Source organism: Rhinichthys klamathensis, unplaced genomic scaffold, assembly GCF_029890125.1.
Source record: "Rhinichthys klamathensis goyatoka isolate OS25496 unplaced genomic scaffold, OSU_Roscu_1.1 h1tg000485l_1, whole genome shotgun sequence".
Taxonomy (NCBI): domain Eukaryota; kingdom Metazoa; phylum Chordata; class Actinopteri; order Cypriniformes; family Leuciscidae; genus Rhinichthys; species Rhinichthys klamathensis.
The window spans coordinates 1,921,795-1,935,866 of record NW_026606972.1 but is presented as its reverse complement, the minus strand read 5'-3'; the positions used below and the strand labels follow the sequence as shown (position 1 = coordinate 1,935,866).

Below are 14,072 nucleotides of genomic sequence, written 5' to 3'. Positions count from 1 at the left end.
CAGAAAAAAATTCTAACCAACCAGCACATTTTTGAACGGCAGTGTACATTCAGTTATTATTGCAAAACACTGTCAGAGTGATCAACAAGGTATCTCTTCATTTACCAGTCAAGTCAAGGGCTTTATCATATCTGTCGTGGTACCGGTCTTTGCAGCAATTATTTTACCGCAAATACTGCATTGCGCGCTTTTGACATTGAGCCTGGAGAAATTTAGCCACACTTTTGATCGATATATCCACATGGGTATTGTGTGTGTGTGTGTCTCTCATATACGAGTATGTGTGCGGAGAGTTTGTGTGTGTGTGTGCTCGCGTCTCATTGAGTATGTGCGCTCGCGTCATATGACTGTGCGTGGAGAGTTTGTGCGTGCGCGTCTTATATGAATGTGCGTGGAGAGTTTGTGCGTGCGCGTCTTATATGAATGTGCGTGGACAGTTTGTGCGCACGCGCACATCTCATATGATTATGTGAGCGGAGAATTCCGCGCGTCTCGTGTTTGTAGAGTTTGCGTGTATGTGCGTGAGCGACTTTAGGTGTGTCGTTGTGCATTTCATATGTATTTGTTTGAGCACTGACGTTGACGAGTTAACCCCTTAGGTATCGAAATCTGGTACCGAACAACAAGTCATTTTTCGATACTCGATAGTATCAAGGCAATTCGGTCGGTACCTAAAAAGTATCGAACTCCGTACCCAGCCTTATCTATAAGCAACTATTGTATGGAATAATGTAATTGTAATAGCAGATTGGACATATGACTCACAACATGTTTTTTGCCTTTTCTGAAAATAGGGTTTCACATGAGCCTAGCTGTTTTTAATACAAATAATGACTAGTTCAAGTAACCAGGCAATATACAGAGATATGCACATCTCTCGCTCATTCCCAGATATGCAGCTTAAATAGAACGGTGTGCCTCAAACTAAAAAAATTAGTTTATTTGCAATTCTGTAACGCTTTGGTCTGTAGGTGGCAATAATTTGGAAACATTAGTTAAAGCACTTTTGTATTGTTACATTGAGATTAGGGCTGGGCGATAAAACGATAACGATAATTATCGCGATATAATTTCTCGATAAAACGATATCAAGAGTTCGATAAATGTTCGATAATGTTTATGCGCCAAAAGCGGAACGAAACTCATTTGAACCACGCACCACACGGACTGTTTATCCGCTCGGCTCAAAGTCCAAACGGCAGCCTGAGCTCACTAGAGCAGACGCGTTTACTCTGATCGGCCTCGGTTACGAGATCCAGTGAGAAGTGCTTGAATTCAGCGAAGAACACAAATGACTCGGTGATTTAAACCAGTTTAAAGGCAGATGAAACAGAGCTGATGAACAGGAGAAACGCACAGTGCGCAACGATACAGTCAATCTGAATTGATACTGAATCCTTTACCATGGATTTACTTTAACGTTAGCCTAGTAATATTAACTATATATACATATTGAATTGTATTATATTATTAATGTAGACATGTATTAAATGACTAATGGAATATAATAACAGTATTTAATAATGTATTTAGGCTACTGTTTTTCATACAAATACCATAGAAACCATAAAGTTACATTTTGCCATGATAGTGAGGTGCTATAGGCTATGCCTGGTTTTATCTGTGGTTATCATGATCTAAATGCATGATACTGGATAACCGATGGTTAATTTTAATAAAACTCAAACAGTCAGAATATTACTTTTTACCAAATAAAAATGTGGCTGTCAATTTTTTTAATGAAGGTGTACTGAAGGGTTGAAAACGGTCACTGTGAAGGTGTACTGAAGGGTAGAAAACGGTCACTGTGAAGGTGTACTGAAGGGTTGAAAACGGTCACTGTGAAGGTGTACTGAAGGGTAGAAAACGGTCACTGTGAAAGTGTACTGAAGGGTAGAAAACGGTCACTGTGAAGGTGTACTGAAGGGTTGAAAACTGTCACTGTGAAGGTGTACTGAAGGGTAGAAAACTGTCACTGTGAAGGTGTACTGAAGGGTTGAAAACGGTCACTGTGGAGGTGTACTGAAGGGTTGAAAACGATCACTGTGAAGGTGTACTGAAGGGTTGAAAACTGTCACTGTGAAGGTGTACTGAAGGGTTGAAAACGGTCACTGTGGAGGTGTACTGAAGGGTTGAAAACGGTCACTGTGAAGGTGTACTGAAGGGTAGAAAACGGTCACTGTGAAGGTGTACTGAAGGGTTGAAAACTGTCACTGTGAAGGTGTACTGAAGGGTAGAAAACGGTCACTGTGAAGGTGTACTGAAGGGTTGAAAACTGTCACTGTGAAGGTGTACTGAAGGGTAGAAAACGGTCACTGTGAAGGTGTACTGAAGGGTAGAAAACGGTCACTGTGAAGGTGTACTGAAGGGTTGAAAACTGTCACTGTGAAGGTGTACTGAAGGGTAGAAAACGGTCACTGTGAAGGTGTACTGAAGGGTTGAAAACTGTCACTGTGGAGGTGTACTGAAGGGTAGAAAACGGTCACTGTGAAGGTGTACTGAAGGGTTGAAAACTGTCACTGTGAAGGTGTACTGAAGGGTAGAAAACTGTCACTGTGAAGGTGTACTGAAGGGTTGAAAACTGTCACTGTGAAGGTGTACTGAAGGGTAGAAAACGGTCACTGTGAAGGTGTACTGAAGGGTAGAAAACGGTCACTGTGAAGGTGTACTGAAGGGTAGAAAACGGTCACTGTGAAGGTGTACTGAAGGGTTGAAAACTGTCACTGTGAAGGTGTACTGAAGGGTAGAAAACGGTCACTGTGAAGGTGTACTGAAGGGTTGAAAACTGTCACTGTGAAGGTGTACTGAAGGGTAGAAAACGGTCACTGTGAAGGTGTACTGAAGGGTTGAAAACTGTCACTGTGAAGGTGTACTGAAGGGTAGAAAACGGTCACTGTGAAGGTGTACTGAAGGGTTGAAAACTGTCACTGTGGAGGTGTACTGAAGGGTAGAAAACGGTCACTGTGAAGGTGTACTGAAGGGTTGAAAACTGTCACTGTGAAGGTGTACTGAAGGGTAGAAAACTGTCACTGTGAAGGTGTACTGAAGGGTTGAAAACGGTCACTGTGAAGGTGTACTGAAGGGTTGAAAACTGTCACTGTGAAGGTGTACTGAAGGGTTGAAAACTGTCACTGTGAAGGTGTACTGAAGGGTAGAAAACGGTCACTGTGAAGGTGTACTGAAGGGTAGAAAACTGTCACTGTGAAGGTGTACTGAAGGGTAGAAAACTGTCACTGTGAAGGTGTACTGAAGGGTTGAAAACTGTCACTGTGAAGGTGTACTGAAGGGTTGAAAACTGTCACTGTGAAGGTTTACTGAAGGGTAGAAAACTGTCACTGTGAAGGTGTACTGAAGGGTTGAAAACTGTCACTGTGAAGGTGTACTGAAGGGTAGAAAACTGTCACTGTGAAGGTGTACTGAAGGGTAGAAAACTGTCACTGTGAAGGTGTACTGAAGGGTAGAAAACTGTCACTGTGAAGGTGTACTGAAGGGTAGAAAACTGTCACTGTGGAGGTGTACTGAAGGGTAGAAAACTGTCACTGTGGAGGTGTACTGAAGGGTAGAAAACTGTCACTGTGGAGGTGTACTGAAGGGTAGAAAACTGTCACTGTGAAGGTGTATTGAAGGGTAGAAAACTGTCACTGAAGTAGTACTGACAAAGGCACTAACATAAAGAGAACTCTAGATTTTAGACATGGCCCTTGCATTGTAACGTTGCTACATAGCCACTTTATCTACTTACCACCATGTTTTACTCTTCCACTGAAAATCAAAAAGAAAAACCTTTGCAGACTCATTGTACTCAATAGTTTGGAGCTCTGCCTGCTGCTGTGACAGTAGTTTCCCTCGGTACTCCACAACAAAGTCGCCTTTGAATAGGAGTTCAGTGGCAAAAACACCTCGGCCTAAGACAAAAGAAAAAGATGATTAAATTAGCAGTTGGTAGCTCAGTGGTAGAGTGCATGCTTTGTTTGTACGACGTCCTGGGTTCAAATCCCAGCTGCTCCTCAGGTCACCGTTGCAAATGAGAAATTGTTCTCAATCGGCCTACCTGGTTAAATAAAAGGTTAAAAAAAATGTGTCTTTTTACAGGGAATAATCCCTGTCAAACCCTTAGATTACTGCAATCAGGCTGGGCACAGATCAAATGTCTAAAAGCTGTTGAATTGTCAGTTTTATTATCCCTGTGTACTAGAGTTTAGATTCTCTACCCGACCCGCGGGCCGGGCCGATATGTGACCCGTCACGGAAACCAGGGACACAAGTCGGCAGCACAACTTGCGAGCAAAATGAGAAAGCGTTTTTTTCCAAAATTGGTGATTTCCGCTTTTTTGCAGAATCTGTTAGTTGAGATCATGAAGAAGCCTCTACATGTTTGAGATAACAGTATTGGTATATTTAAAAGCGTACATTTTGAGGTTGAAATCGGCTTGTTTTTCGGAGATTCTAGCATGCAGTAGGGGCGTGTCATTGTCTGTGTGTATTTCCATACTGAATAGCCGCCGGCGCTTTTGCCCCCGCCCCCCAACAGCGTGGCTACTTAATATGCAGCGCTCTGGCCGGCTCTATCTGATATCAAAATTCAATGAAGATGGACGCCGCAAAGATTGTCGCAGACGAGCTGAAGCGTGGCAGTTACACAGAAAATGTTTTCGCCGCACTTTGTGGGCTCGGGAAACTGAACCGGAGGTATGGGCGCGGCGCGCGCGCCCTCGGTGCTTGAATACGGCGGCTCGGCTCGCTGACAGCGGTGGCTAACTGTTTCATATGTGATGTCCCGATTGCTTTGAATGGGGAACGTTTTGTGAACAGGGAACAGACTTAATGGACTGGCAACAATCTCCATAGAACATGAACTGGCACAGAGAATCGAAATAGAGGATGCAGTTAAGACCTTTGCTGCGATGAAGGCCTGCCGTGCGCGTTTCTGAAACGTAAGTTAAGCTTCATTTGCTCTCTAGTCGTTATTTAAGATGCTGAACCTGCTGATGATATAATGTGCTTGCGGACATTTCATTTGTGTGTGTATACGCACATAAGAAAGTGGTGTAAAGAGATTTGCAACAGTAATCTGAGGAGGAAATATGATTATTTGGAAAATTCCTGTCATGACTGCTTAAAGAAAAATGCCAGCAGGCATTTACCTCCTGCATAAACTTTAATATTGTTGACATTTTGGGCACACGCGCGTTGCGCACTATTTGCGTTATATGTAGGCCTATGGCTTATTGGTCTTTGTGTGTTGTTGCTGGTTTTGCGTTATATGTATATGGCATATTGGTCTTTGTGTGTTGTTGCTGGTAAACGTTGCAAATAGAGGGGCAGCACAATTGTTTTTCGCCTAGAGCGGCAGAAGTGCATTCGCCGGTCCTGGGGGTGAGTTTGCATTAAGCATTAAAGTTTGTCGTTTTGTTTTAATTCTAAGAACACGTACATGTTATCTCATGTTTAGTCTGTTTAGACCTTCCCATACCTACCTATTGTTATTAGCTAGCTCAGGAAAGAAAAAAAAGCTGTAAAGCACAGGGGGAGCTTTACAGGGGGTATGGCTTATCTAAATGAGATGTAAATGAGCCCTATTGTCACTCCCAGCAGGAGAGAGAGGTGAGAATGCACAATCTTTTGAGGCCGTTTTCTCACATTTTACCTTTTTTGAGTTCCTACCTTCAAATGGCCACAACTTCTCCAAATATTATCAGATTTCCACGTGTTACACATCGTTGGAAAGCTTGGAGACTACACTTTCAGAATCTATGAATAACTCAAAATGCCGAAGAACCGACTTGTGTCCCTAGTTTCCGTGATCGGTCACATATTTCCCGCCACTATGCCTGGGTCGGGCCCTTCATCAAGCACGTCACGTGTCACGCGCAGCGTCTCCTCCACTCGCACGCACACTGTGCTGTATTGTGTAGCTTAAGTGCAACATGGAGCTTGAAGTTAAGAAAAAAAATAAAACAGGAAAATTAACTTTGAGCAAGTATGAAGGAAAGTCGGAGGTATGGAAATATTTTAAATTAGTCGTGGGCAGTGACAACATATGTGTTGGCTTTGTTGAGTGCAAGTGCGGCGCGCTGCTCGCCTATGACAGCAAAAAAAAGGGGACTACGACGATGAGCAGACTGATTATGAGCAGAGCAGACAGATTATGAAAGTGAACAGAGTAGATAGGAGGATGCGCAATATCGGGAGACATGGAGTGGTTCAGGCATGATTTTGACCACTGAATTATTTTTTGTTTTGTAGAAAGCCTTTCTTTAAAGTGAATTTTGTTTTGTATAAATTGTATCTTAATTTTAATAAATTTTTCATCAACCAATTGTCTGTATTTAATAAGAAGCAAATATAGCAGACAATATAATCATGACATGGAGGCGCCGGCGAGCCGCGGTCACCATAGCCTGTGAACTGGAGCCATCTCATCATAAATTAAATCAATTCTCGGCACGCTGGTCACCGAATTTACAAATGCACATCTTGCTTGTTGCACGCGTCGCACATATAAGTCAAAATAACATTATTAATAATAATGAATCTTTAAGAATAGGCCTATTTGATTGAATGCTGAATGTTGTGCTTGTTCAATTTAATAAAATTAAAACTTTCATTGTGATAATTAAAATAACTGAATATTAAATATGAAGTCGCCAATTTTTGTACATTTCTTAATAGTAGGCCTAGGCTATTTATATAATATATATACTGTAAAATTGCGCAGCTTCCCCCTGTCAATGGTCTAGCACCCATTCAGCACCTGTTAAAAAAAACGATCTGGCGGCCCCCTTGGTTATAACGGCCCACGTATTAAAAATGGTCGGGTTTAAATCGGGCTCGGGCTCATAATTACAGTTAATGTGTCGGGCCGGGCCGGGCTCGGACACAACGTGCACAGGCTCGGGTCGGGCTTGATTTTTTGGGCCCGATCTAAGCTCTACTGTGTACTAGCAACCACCATTGTGCAGTGTGCAAGAGACTTGATCACTGCAGGCATTTCACCGATTCCAACTAAATCATATTCAGGAGTTTAACATTTACCTTTAAAATTATTGATAAAACGCTGCTGGAGACATGGTTTATCAATCCCCGCTTGGATATGGTACTCCGCATCTTGGATTGGTCGAAGTCGTCGTCTTCTCTCCATGAGTGAAAATCTAAGTAGCAACCATTAACCTAAGTAGCAAGAGACACAAGTTTAAATGCAGTAAATAACCCATTGCCAATTGTATGACAAAGTAGTTCTTAGCCTGTCAGATATAACACAAGAATAATCTTTATATGGTATAATTGGGATTGTGTTGCCTAGATTGCAGTCAAGTGTTTTCTTAAACTACCAGTGAAATCAATGATTTCAAGCATTTAAAGATGTTTGAAGTTGTTCTACGACATAAAACACCTATACAGTAGGTCCATTATAATGTTTAAATAGTTTAAATGAACATTCAGATATTTAAAAACGGTCTAATTAGTTTTACTACAGATAATTAATGTGCCAGCTTTTACAACCTAACCACGCTGTAGTGCAGTGCAATGACAGATCCTGTACTCTATTTAACTTGATAATTGTCATAGTAGTCCATCCGAACATACAAGCTAACTACTGTAGTGTGCATATCATATAAAACACACATTTATCGATTATCAATCACATTTGTGATTAAATTATACAACACACGCAAAAAAAATAGGATTTAACGTTATGGCATACATTAAGTTTCAGTCGTGCCTAGCTAATAAGTCGGTTAGCTTGGTAGTGGTAGTTAGCTAAATAGTTTCCATTTACATTGCACATGTATGCGCGTTATCAAACTAACTTACCTAGCATGATAACGTTCCTGACTTTACCCGACGGAACAGAAAACTGCGAAGTTAAAATTATCGCTAGCAAGGCCTGCTTTGTTATTAACCTTCTCCATAATATATGGTTGTGGCATTTGTTATGCAGTTAACACATGAATTACATTTGAAATAAAAGTGTTTAGCTTACCTTGGAGATGAACACGTTGATTGATGCTGCATTTGCACCCGCTCGTCCAGTGAGTCACGAGATGCAATCATTAGCTCCAGACGAGAGACGCGCGCGCGAGTACAGGTGTGGGGGAGGGGTTGACTATGTGGGGACTCGGATAGTCTTAACCAGGACATACGCCGGTCTTGAGTGTGTGTGTATAAGATGGAACAACTCAGAACAATCAACCAACACACTCTTGATATTGGTTAATTTATGCACCCTCTTTTATCCAACTGAAATGTAGGTCTCTACAGTTAGGCTCTGTATTATAAATAAAAAAGACAAAATATTTTGTCATGTTGATAAAAGAAACAATCACGTTAGTAAAATAAACTCCTGCCTGGCAATTCAAGTGTGAGGCAAGGGTTTTAAAGGGGGGATTGTAGGATGGAACACATTCGATTACAGATAATATGAAAGTTATTTTAAATTAATAACTGGAAAGAATATAGTTTTGCAGATGAAGTATCATATTGTTTGCAGTCATTTGAACTCAGTGTTGCAACTCCAAAACAGTGTCAACATGGCACTTTTAAAATAAGTGTTCCCCTCAGTTATCTACAGTGGGGAGAAAAAGCATTTGATACACTGGGAATTGTGCAGGTTCCCACTTACAAACCAACGAGCCTGTCATTTTTATCATAGGTATACTCTTTTACTCTGAGTGACAGAATCTAAAACAAAAATCCAGAAAATCACATTTTATATTTAAAAAAAATATATATTTTTGCAGTTTATTGTTTATGACATAAGTATTTGATCACCTACCAACCAGTAAGAATTCCAGCTCTCACTGACCTGTTAGTCTTTCTTTAGGAAGCCCTCCTGTTCTCCACTTTTTATTAACTGCACCTGTTTGAACTCGTTACTTCTATTAACTGCACCTGTTTGAACTCGTTACCTGTATAAAAGACACTTGTCCACACACTCATACAGACAGGGGGAATGGGAGAAGGTCTGGTGAGATGAAAATGGAGCTTTTTGGTCTAAATTCTACTTGCTGTGTTTGGAGGAAGAAGAAGGGTGAGTACAACCTCAAGTACACCATCCAAACCGTGAAGCATGGAGGTGGAAACATCATTCTTTATGGATGCTTTTCTGCAAAGGCGACAGGACGACTGCACCGTATCGAGGGGAGGATGGATGGCCATCTATTGCAAAATCTTGGCCAACAACCTCCTTCCCTCAGTAAGAGCATTGAAGATGGGTTGTTACTGGGTCTTCCAGCATGACCTGAAACACACAGCCTATCACGATGACTCCAAACAACACAAGGAGTGGCTCTGTAAGAAGCATCTCAAGGTCCTGGTGTGGCCTAGCCAGTCTCCAGACCTGAACCCAATAGAGCATGTTTGGAGGGAGCTGAAGATCCTTGCTGCAGTGTGTACAAACCTGGTCAAGAACTACAGGAAATGTATGATGTCTGTAATTGCAAACAAAGGTGTCTGCACCAAAAATTAAGTTTGGCTTTTCTGATGTATCAAATACTTATATCATAAACTGCAATTTTTTTTTTTTTTAAATCATACAATGTGATTTTCTGGATTTTTGTTAGATTCCGTCACTCAAGAGTTTAAGAGTATAGCCTACCTATATACTTTGTGGGAAACACTGGCGATTTTGCAGGTAATCAAGTAGGCTACTTGTTCTCCCCACTGTATGTGACTTAAACTAAAAGAAAACGAAAAGCCAATGAAAGAAATCCATGTGATTAATCTGCACACCTAAATGTAATCTAAGCATAAAACTAATTTTAAATGTGTATTCATTACAATTATTGTAACTATTTTTAGTTATAGTTTGCTAAGTCCATTAGTCAAAGTCTAAAGAAGAGTTTCTACCATCGGAAATTGCGTAACCTGATTACCTGAAGAAGTCGACATTGTAATTGTAAATTTACTGAAATCAAAATGTTGTTTTGAGATAAGTGCAGATTTCGTAATTTGAACTTAATTGTTTTAATCTATTTTTACAGTTAAAAAGAATCTGAAAGCACAGAATAAAAAAAATGATGAAATTGACCTAATAGCTGCAGCAATATCAAAAGCAAAATGTTGGTGATATAAAAAATACTGCCTATGAGCATTAAATATTTTAATTATTTAAAAAAAAAAAAGCCACAATTGCCCCACTATCACGTCACGTGCAGTAATGGTAATTGCACCTATGAATTGGTCATAGAACTTCAAAATGAGTTTTAAATTCATAATTTTATAAACAGATTTTTTATTCGGGTAAGGTTCTTATTCTAAATGTTTGTTTGTAAATGCTGTGTGACTGTGACGCGTTTTAATGTGCGTGCGCGTGAACACTCGAGCTGCCTTTTTTGCAGTCTATGCTTCAAACACTGGAGCGGAGATGAGTTGCCATGGAAACGGCGCGGGATCGCACTACTGCAACTGTCGGCAAAACTCCGTCTCTCGCTGTTGTTTTCACTGCTTTCAGGTGAGTTTAGCCTCTAAAATCACACAAATAGTACACACAACTGTTCTTGACGCTTATCTTACTTGTAATTGACACGCTTCTGTTTAATATTTGCTTTATAGCAATGGTTTAGTGTCTTCGAAAAAGTCCGTTAGCATCTCCGTTTTCAGAAGAGGTAACTTAGGCTAACTTTATAGCTTGAGCTTTTGTTTATGAAAGTTTGGGCCTTTGATCACATCTTATGTGTAGATGAGAGGTTTTGTAAAGATTTTGCTTGGACGTAAGCTAATTTATTTAAAGTTTTGAACACCGTACTGTTAATCGGTGACGTCACTTACATGGACATGGAGTGCTTAAAAATTGCTGAAACTAGCTCAACGGTTCACAAATATTGATAAAAAAGTTTCTGTGATTTCAGCAGCAACACAAATAATTCCTCTACAACAGAGGAAAGCTCCAAAATGTCAATTTCTGAAGAAAGCTGCTGCCAGAGAAGTGGAAAACACAGACAGAGGTGAGGAAGCTCATTAAATAACAGATGATTTGATTTTTCCCGAAAATATTAGTTAATGTTATCTCATTGGTATTTTTGTCAACTTGTTCTCTTTCAATTAGGACTGGTTTTATATTTCTATTTCCATCTGATTAATCATGGGCCTCATTAAACAGTAGGCATTTATGAATAATTTTGGAAATATTAAATAAAATTTGAAAAACATTGCACTGTTGATCAAACTAGTCTACTTTAATGTTTCAAAAGGAAATTTGTTTTGTGTGTATCAATGTCAGATGGATAAATGAATATTAAATGCAGTTCAGGGTAGGATCAAGTTTCTCTCTGTGAAAAAGAATGTGTGTAATACTCAAAATAGTTTCTTTGTTTTAATGTGTGTGTGTTTAGGTAGCGTGTGTATGCATGTATCCACACATGCTCAGGTCCAAGGGTTTGATGTTTGCAAGCACACATGCACATGTGTACATGAACATAATGAACATGTTCATATTTTACTTAATATTTCCAAAATTATTCATAAATGCCTACTCTCAGAAAAATGAGGCCCACGATTAATCAGATGCAAATATAAATATAAAAAAACAGTGGTAACTGAAAGAAAACAAGTTGACAAAAAGATTGAATCCAGAATTGGGTTTAGCATAAGTGATTTATAAGCAATTTTTTGTAGACCAGTTATTTTTGACCAAGAACACCACAAGTGTTATAGGGTTTTGAACGCAACACAATGAAAAAGTAAACCTAAAAACATACATTTTGTTATCCTAATTAAGAAATCATTTTCTGTTCTTTTTCTTTTCTGCATTTCACTTCTGCTGTAGCTTCTGTACTTTTAATAAACCTGTCATTATTATACAATGTTGGCTCTGTGACAAATGGTTTGTTGTGTTCCTAGATCATTCCATGCAGATGCCCTGCACCGTAGCAGAGTTGAGCTGATCATCATCTCGAAGGCGCTATCACCCATATGACTAGTAAGTAAAATCAAGCCAAAGACAAATTTCCACTTGTGGACAATAAAGGAACTAAACTAAAACTTCAAACATACTCTATTGTTGTTGGTAAAAAAAAAAGATGTGTTTTGAAAGAAGTCTCTTATGCTCACCAAGACTGCATTTATTTAATTAAAAATACAGTAAAAACAATAATATTGTGAAATAATATTAAAACATTTAAATAACTGTTTTCTATGGAGAAGCATGACATTTATACTTCAGAAATCATTCTAATATGATGATTTGATGAAACATTTATGATTATCAGTTTTGAAATCAGTTGTGCTGCTTCACATTTGTGTTTTTCAGGATTATTTGATGAATAGAAAGGGAAAAAATATTTATTTTCTATTCTTATAAAAATAATAATTCTATTGAACCCCAACTTTTGAATAGTAGTGTAAACTACCATTTATATATGTTGGGTCTATTTAACAATTAATCCTGGAGAGAGAAAAAAGAAAGTGGATTAAACTGTTACACTGGTTTATAAAAAAATATGAATCAGCACAACTGTTTTCAACATTGATAATACTCAGAAATATTTAGGATGTTTGCATTGTGAGAAGGTATAGTATTAAAATATAAAAATGCTGACTCGTTAAGTCATGTTTTCTCATTAAAATCGGACTATTTCCTATTAATTGAATAGAATGTAAGGGAATAACTCTACAATAACCTTCCTGATATGTTTGGGGCCCAGAAACATGATCCTAATTTAAATCTAGATTAAAGATATCTCTGTAGCCAAGCATTCAATTTACACATCTCTTGTGTAAATAATCTTGCACTTCAGTTATATGTGATGAAATAATAAAAAGTGCACATGATCATCTTTTGCCTGAAATAATATGACAGCAGCAATGCTAATCTTTCTCCTGTTGCTTCCCTGTTTCTATCCCAGGATGCTCAGCAAGTTCACTAGAGATTACAGCAGCTCCAGTGTGGATCCAGCCTCACTCGTGAAGACTTCAGATGACACCAACACTCACAAAGACTTCAGATGGTGGCAACTATAGATGGACACAAAACTGCCAGATATTATCCTTACATTGCATTGGCCCGGTTTCACACACAGGGTTTAGATTAAGTCAGGATTAGGCCTTAGTTAAATTAGGATATTTAAGTAGCTTTTTAAAATGTACTTCAGAAAAAAAGGAAAAAAAAAAACATTACTGGTGTGCATCTTGAGACAAACCAGTGACACTGAAATATTTTAAGATATGTCAGTGCAAGTTGCTTCCAGTTAAGACCGTTAAAAAATGCATTTTAGTCTGGGACTATATTAAGCCTTTTCTGTGGAACCGGGGAATGTTTGCATGACAGTTTTGCTGACAAATAAACAGGAATATCTTAGTACACGTAACTAAGAGAAAGAGTAAACATTGTTCTAACATATTACCAACATTGTAAGAATAGCGGGTTGAAAATCTGCAACCCTTTAAAAATGTTGAAGGATAGCAATTAGGACTTTAAACTCATGTCATGACTTGTATTATCGTATAGCCTAGACATTACTTTGTTGCCAAAAGATGCTCTCCCAGTGAGTAGCAGTCACCTCTGGCTGATTAAAGGATATTTTGCGATTGTATAACCTTGAACATGCATTTTTTTGTAAAGCTGCTGAAACAATTTGTATTGTGAAAAGCACTATATGGTTTTACTATGGTACAACTGTACCAACCATGTTATTTATTTATTTTTCAAACCATGGTTCAACTAGTAATATTGCTGTAAAATTATGGTAATCATGACCATAAACGTATGTTTTTAAACCTTGGTTGTTGTGAAACCATGGTTAATTTTGTTAGCAACTACGGTTTTACTGCAAATGCTGTGGTAAAACCATGGTTAATTTTCATAAGGATACAACTTTTCCTATAATGTACTTGACTAATAGTCACATTTAATAAAATAATCTGATAAATGTAATGCAATTGTATCCATTCCATCTGTTCACTGAAATGTAATAAAAATACATTTGCAACTGCTATTGAGACTGGTGTATATTGCGCTTTTTTTATCCATTATAGTGGATTTTGGTTAGCATGAGTAACTGATTATGAACCGTGGATCGACTGTGGTCCGCCAGAAAACACTTATTATAAACCAGCGGCACGATAGCGGACCA

The 14,072-nt window shown here is 38.7% G+C and overlaps 1 long non-coding RNA gene across 2 annotated transcripts; it reads left to right on the top strand.

The window, feature by feature from the left end:
- Positions 1-10,346: 10,346 nt before the first annotated feature.
- Positions 10,347-13,434, top strand: LOC130072312 (uncharacterized). 2 transcript variants are annotated; one of them, XR_008804113.1, is made up of 4 exons: positions 10,347-10,453; positions 10,854-10,946; positions 11,842-11,920; positions 12,846-13,434. It is a non-coding gene; the product is annotated as an uncharacterized LOC130072312 (long non-coding RNA). The 2 variants fall into 2 exon arrangements; XR_008804112.1 differs by having other exon boundaries at positions 10,851-10,946.
- The last annotated feature ends 638 nt before the right edge of the window (positions 13,435-14,072 follow it).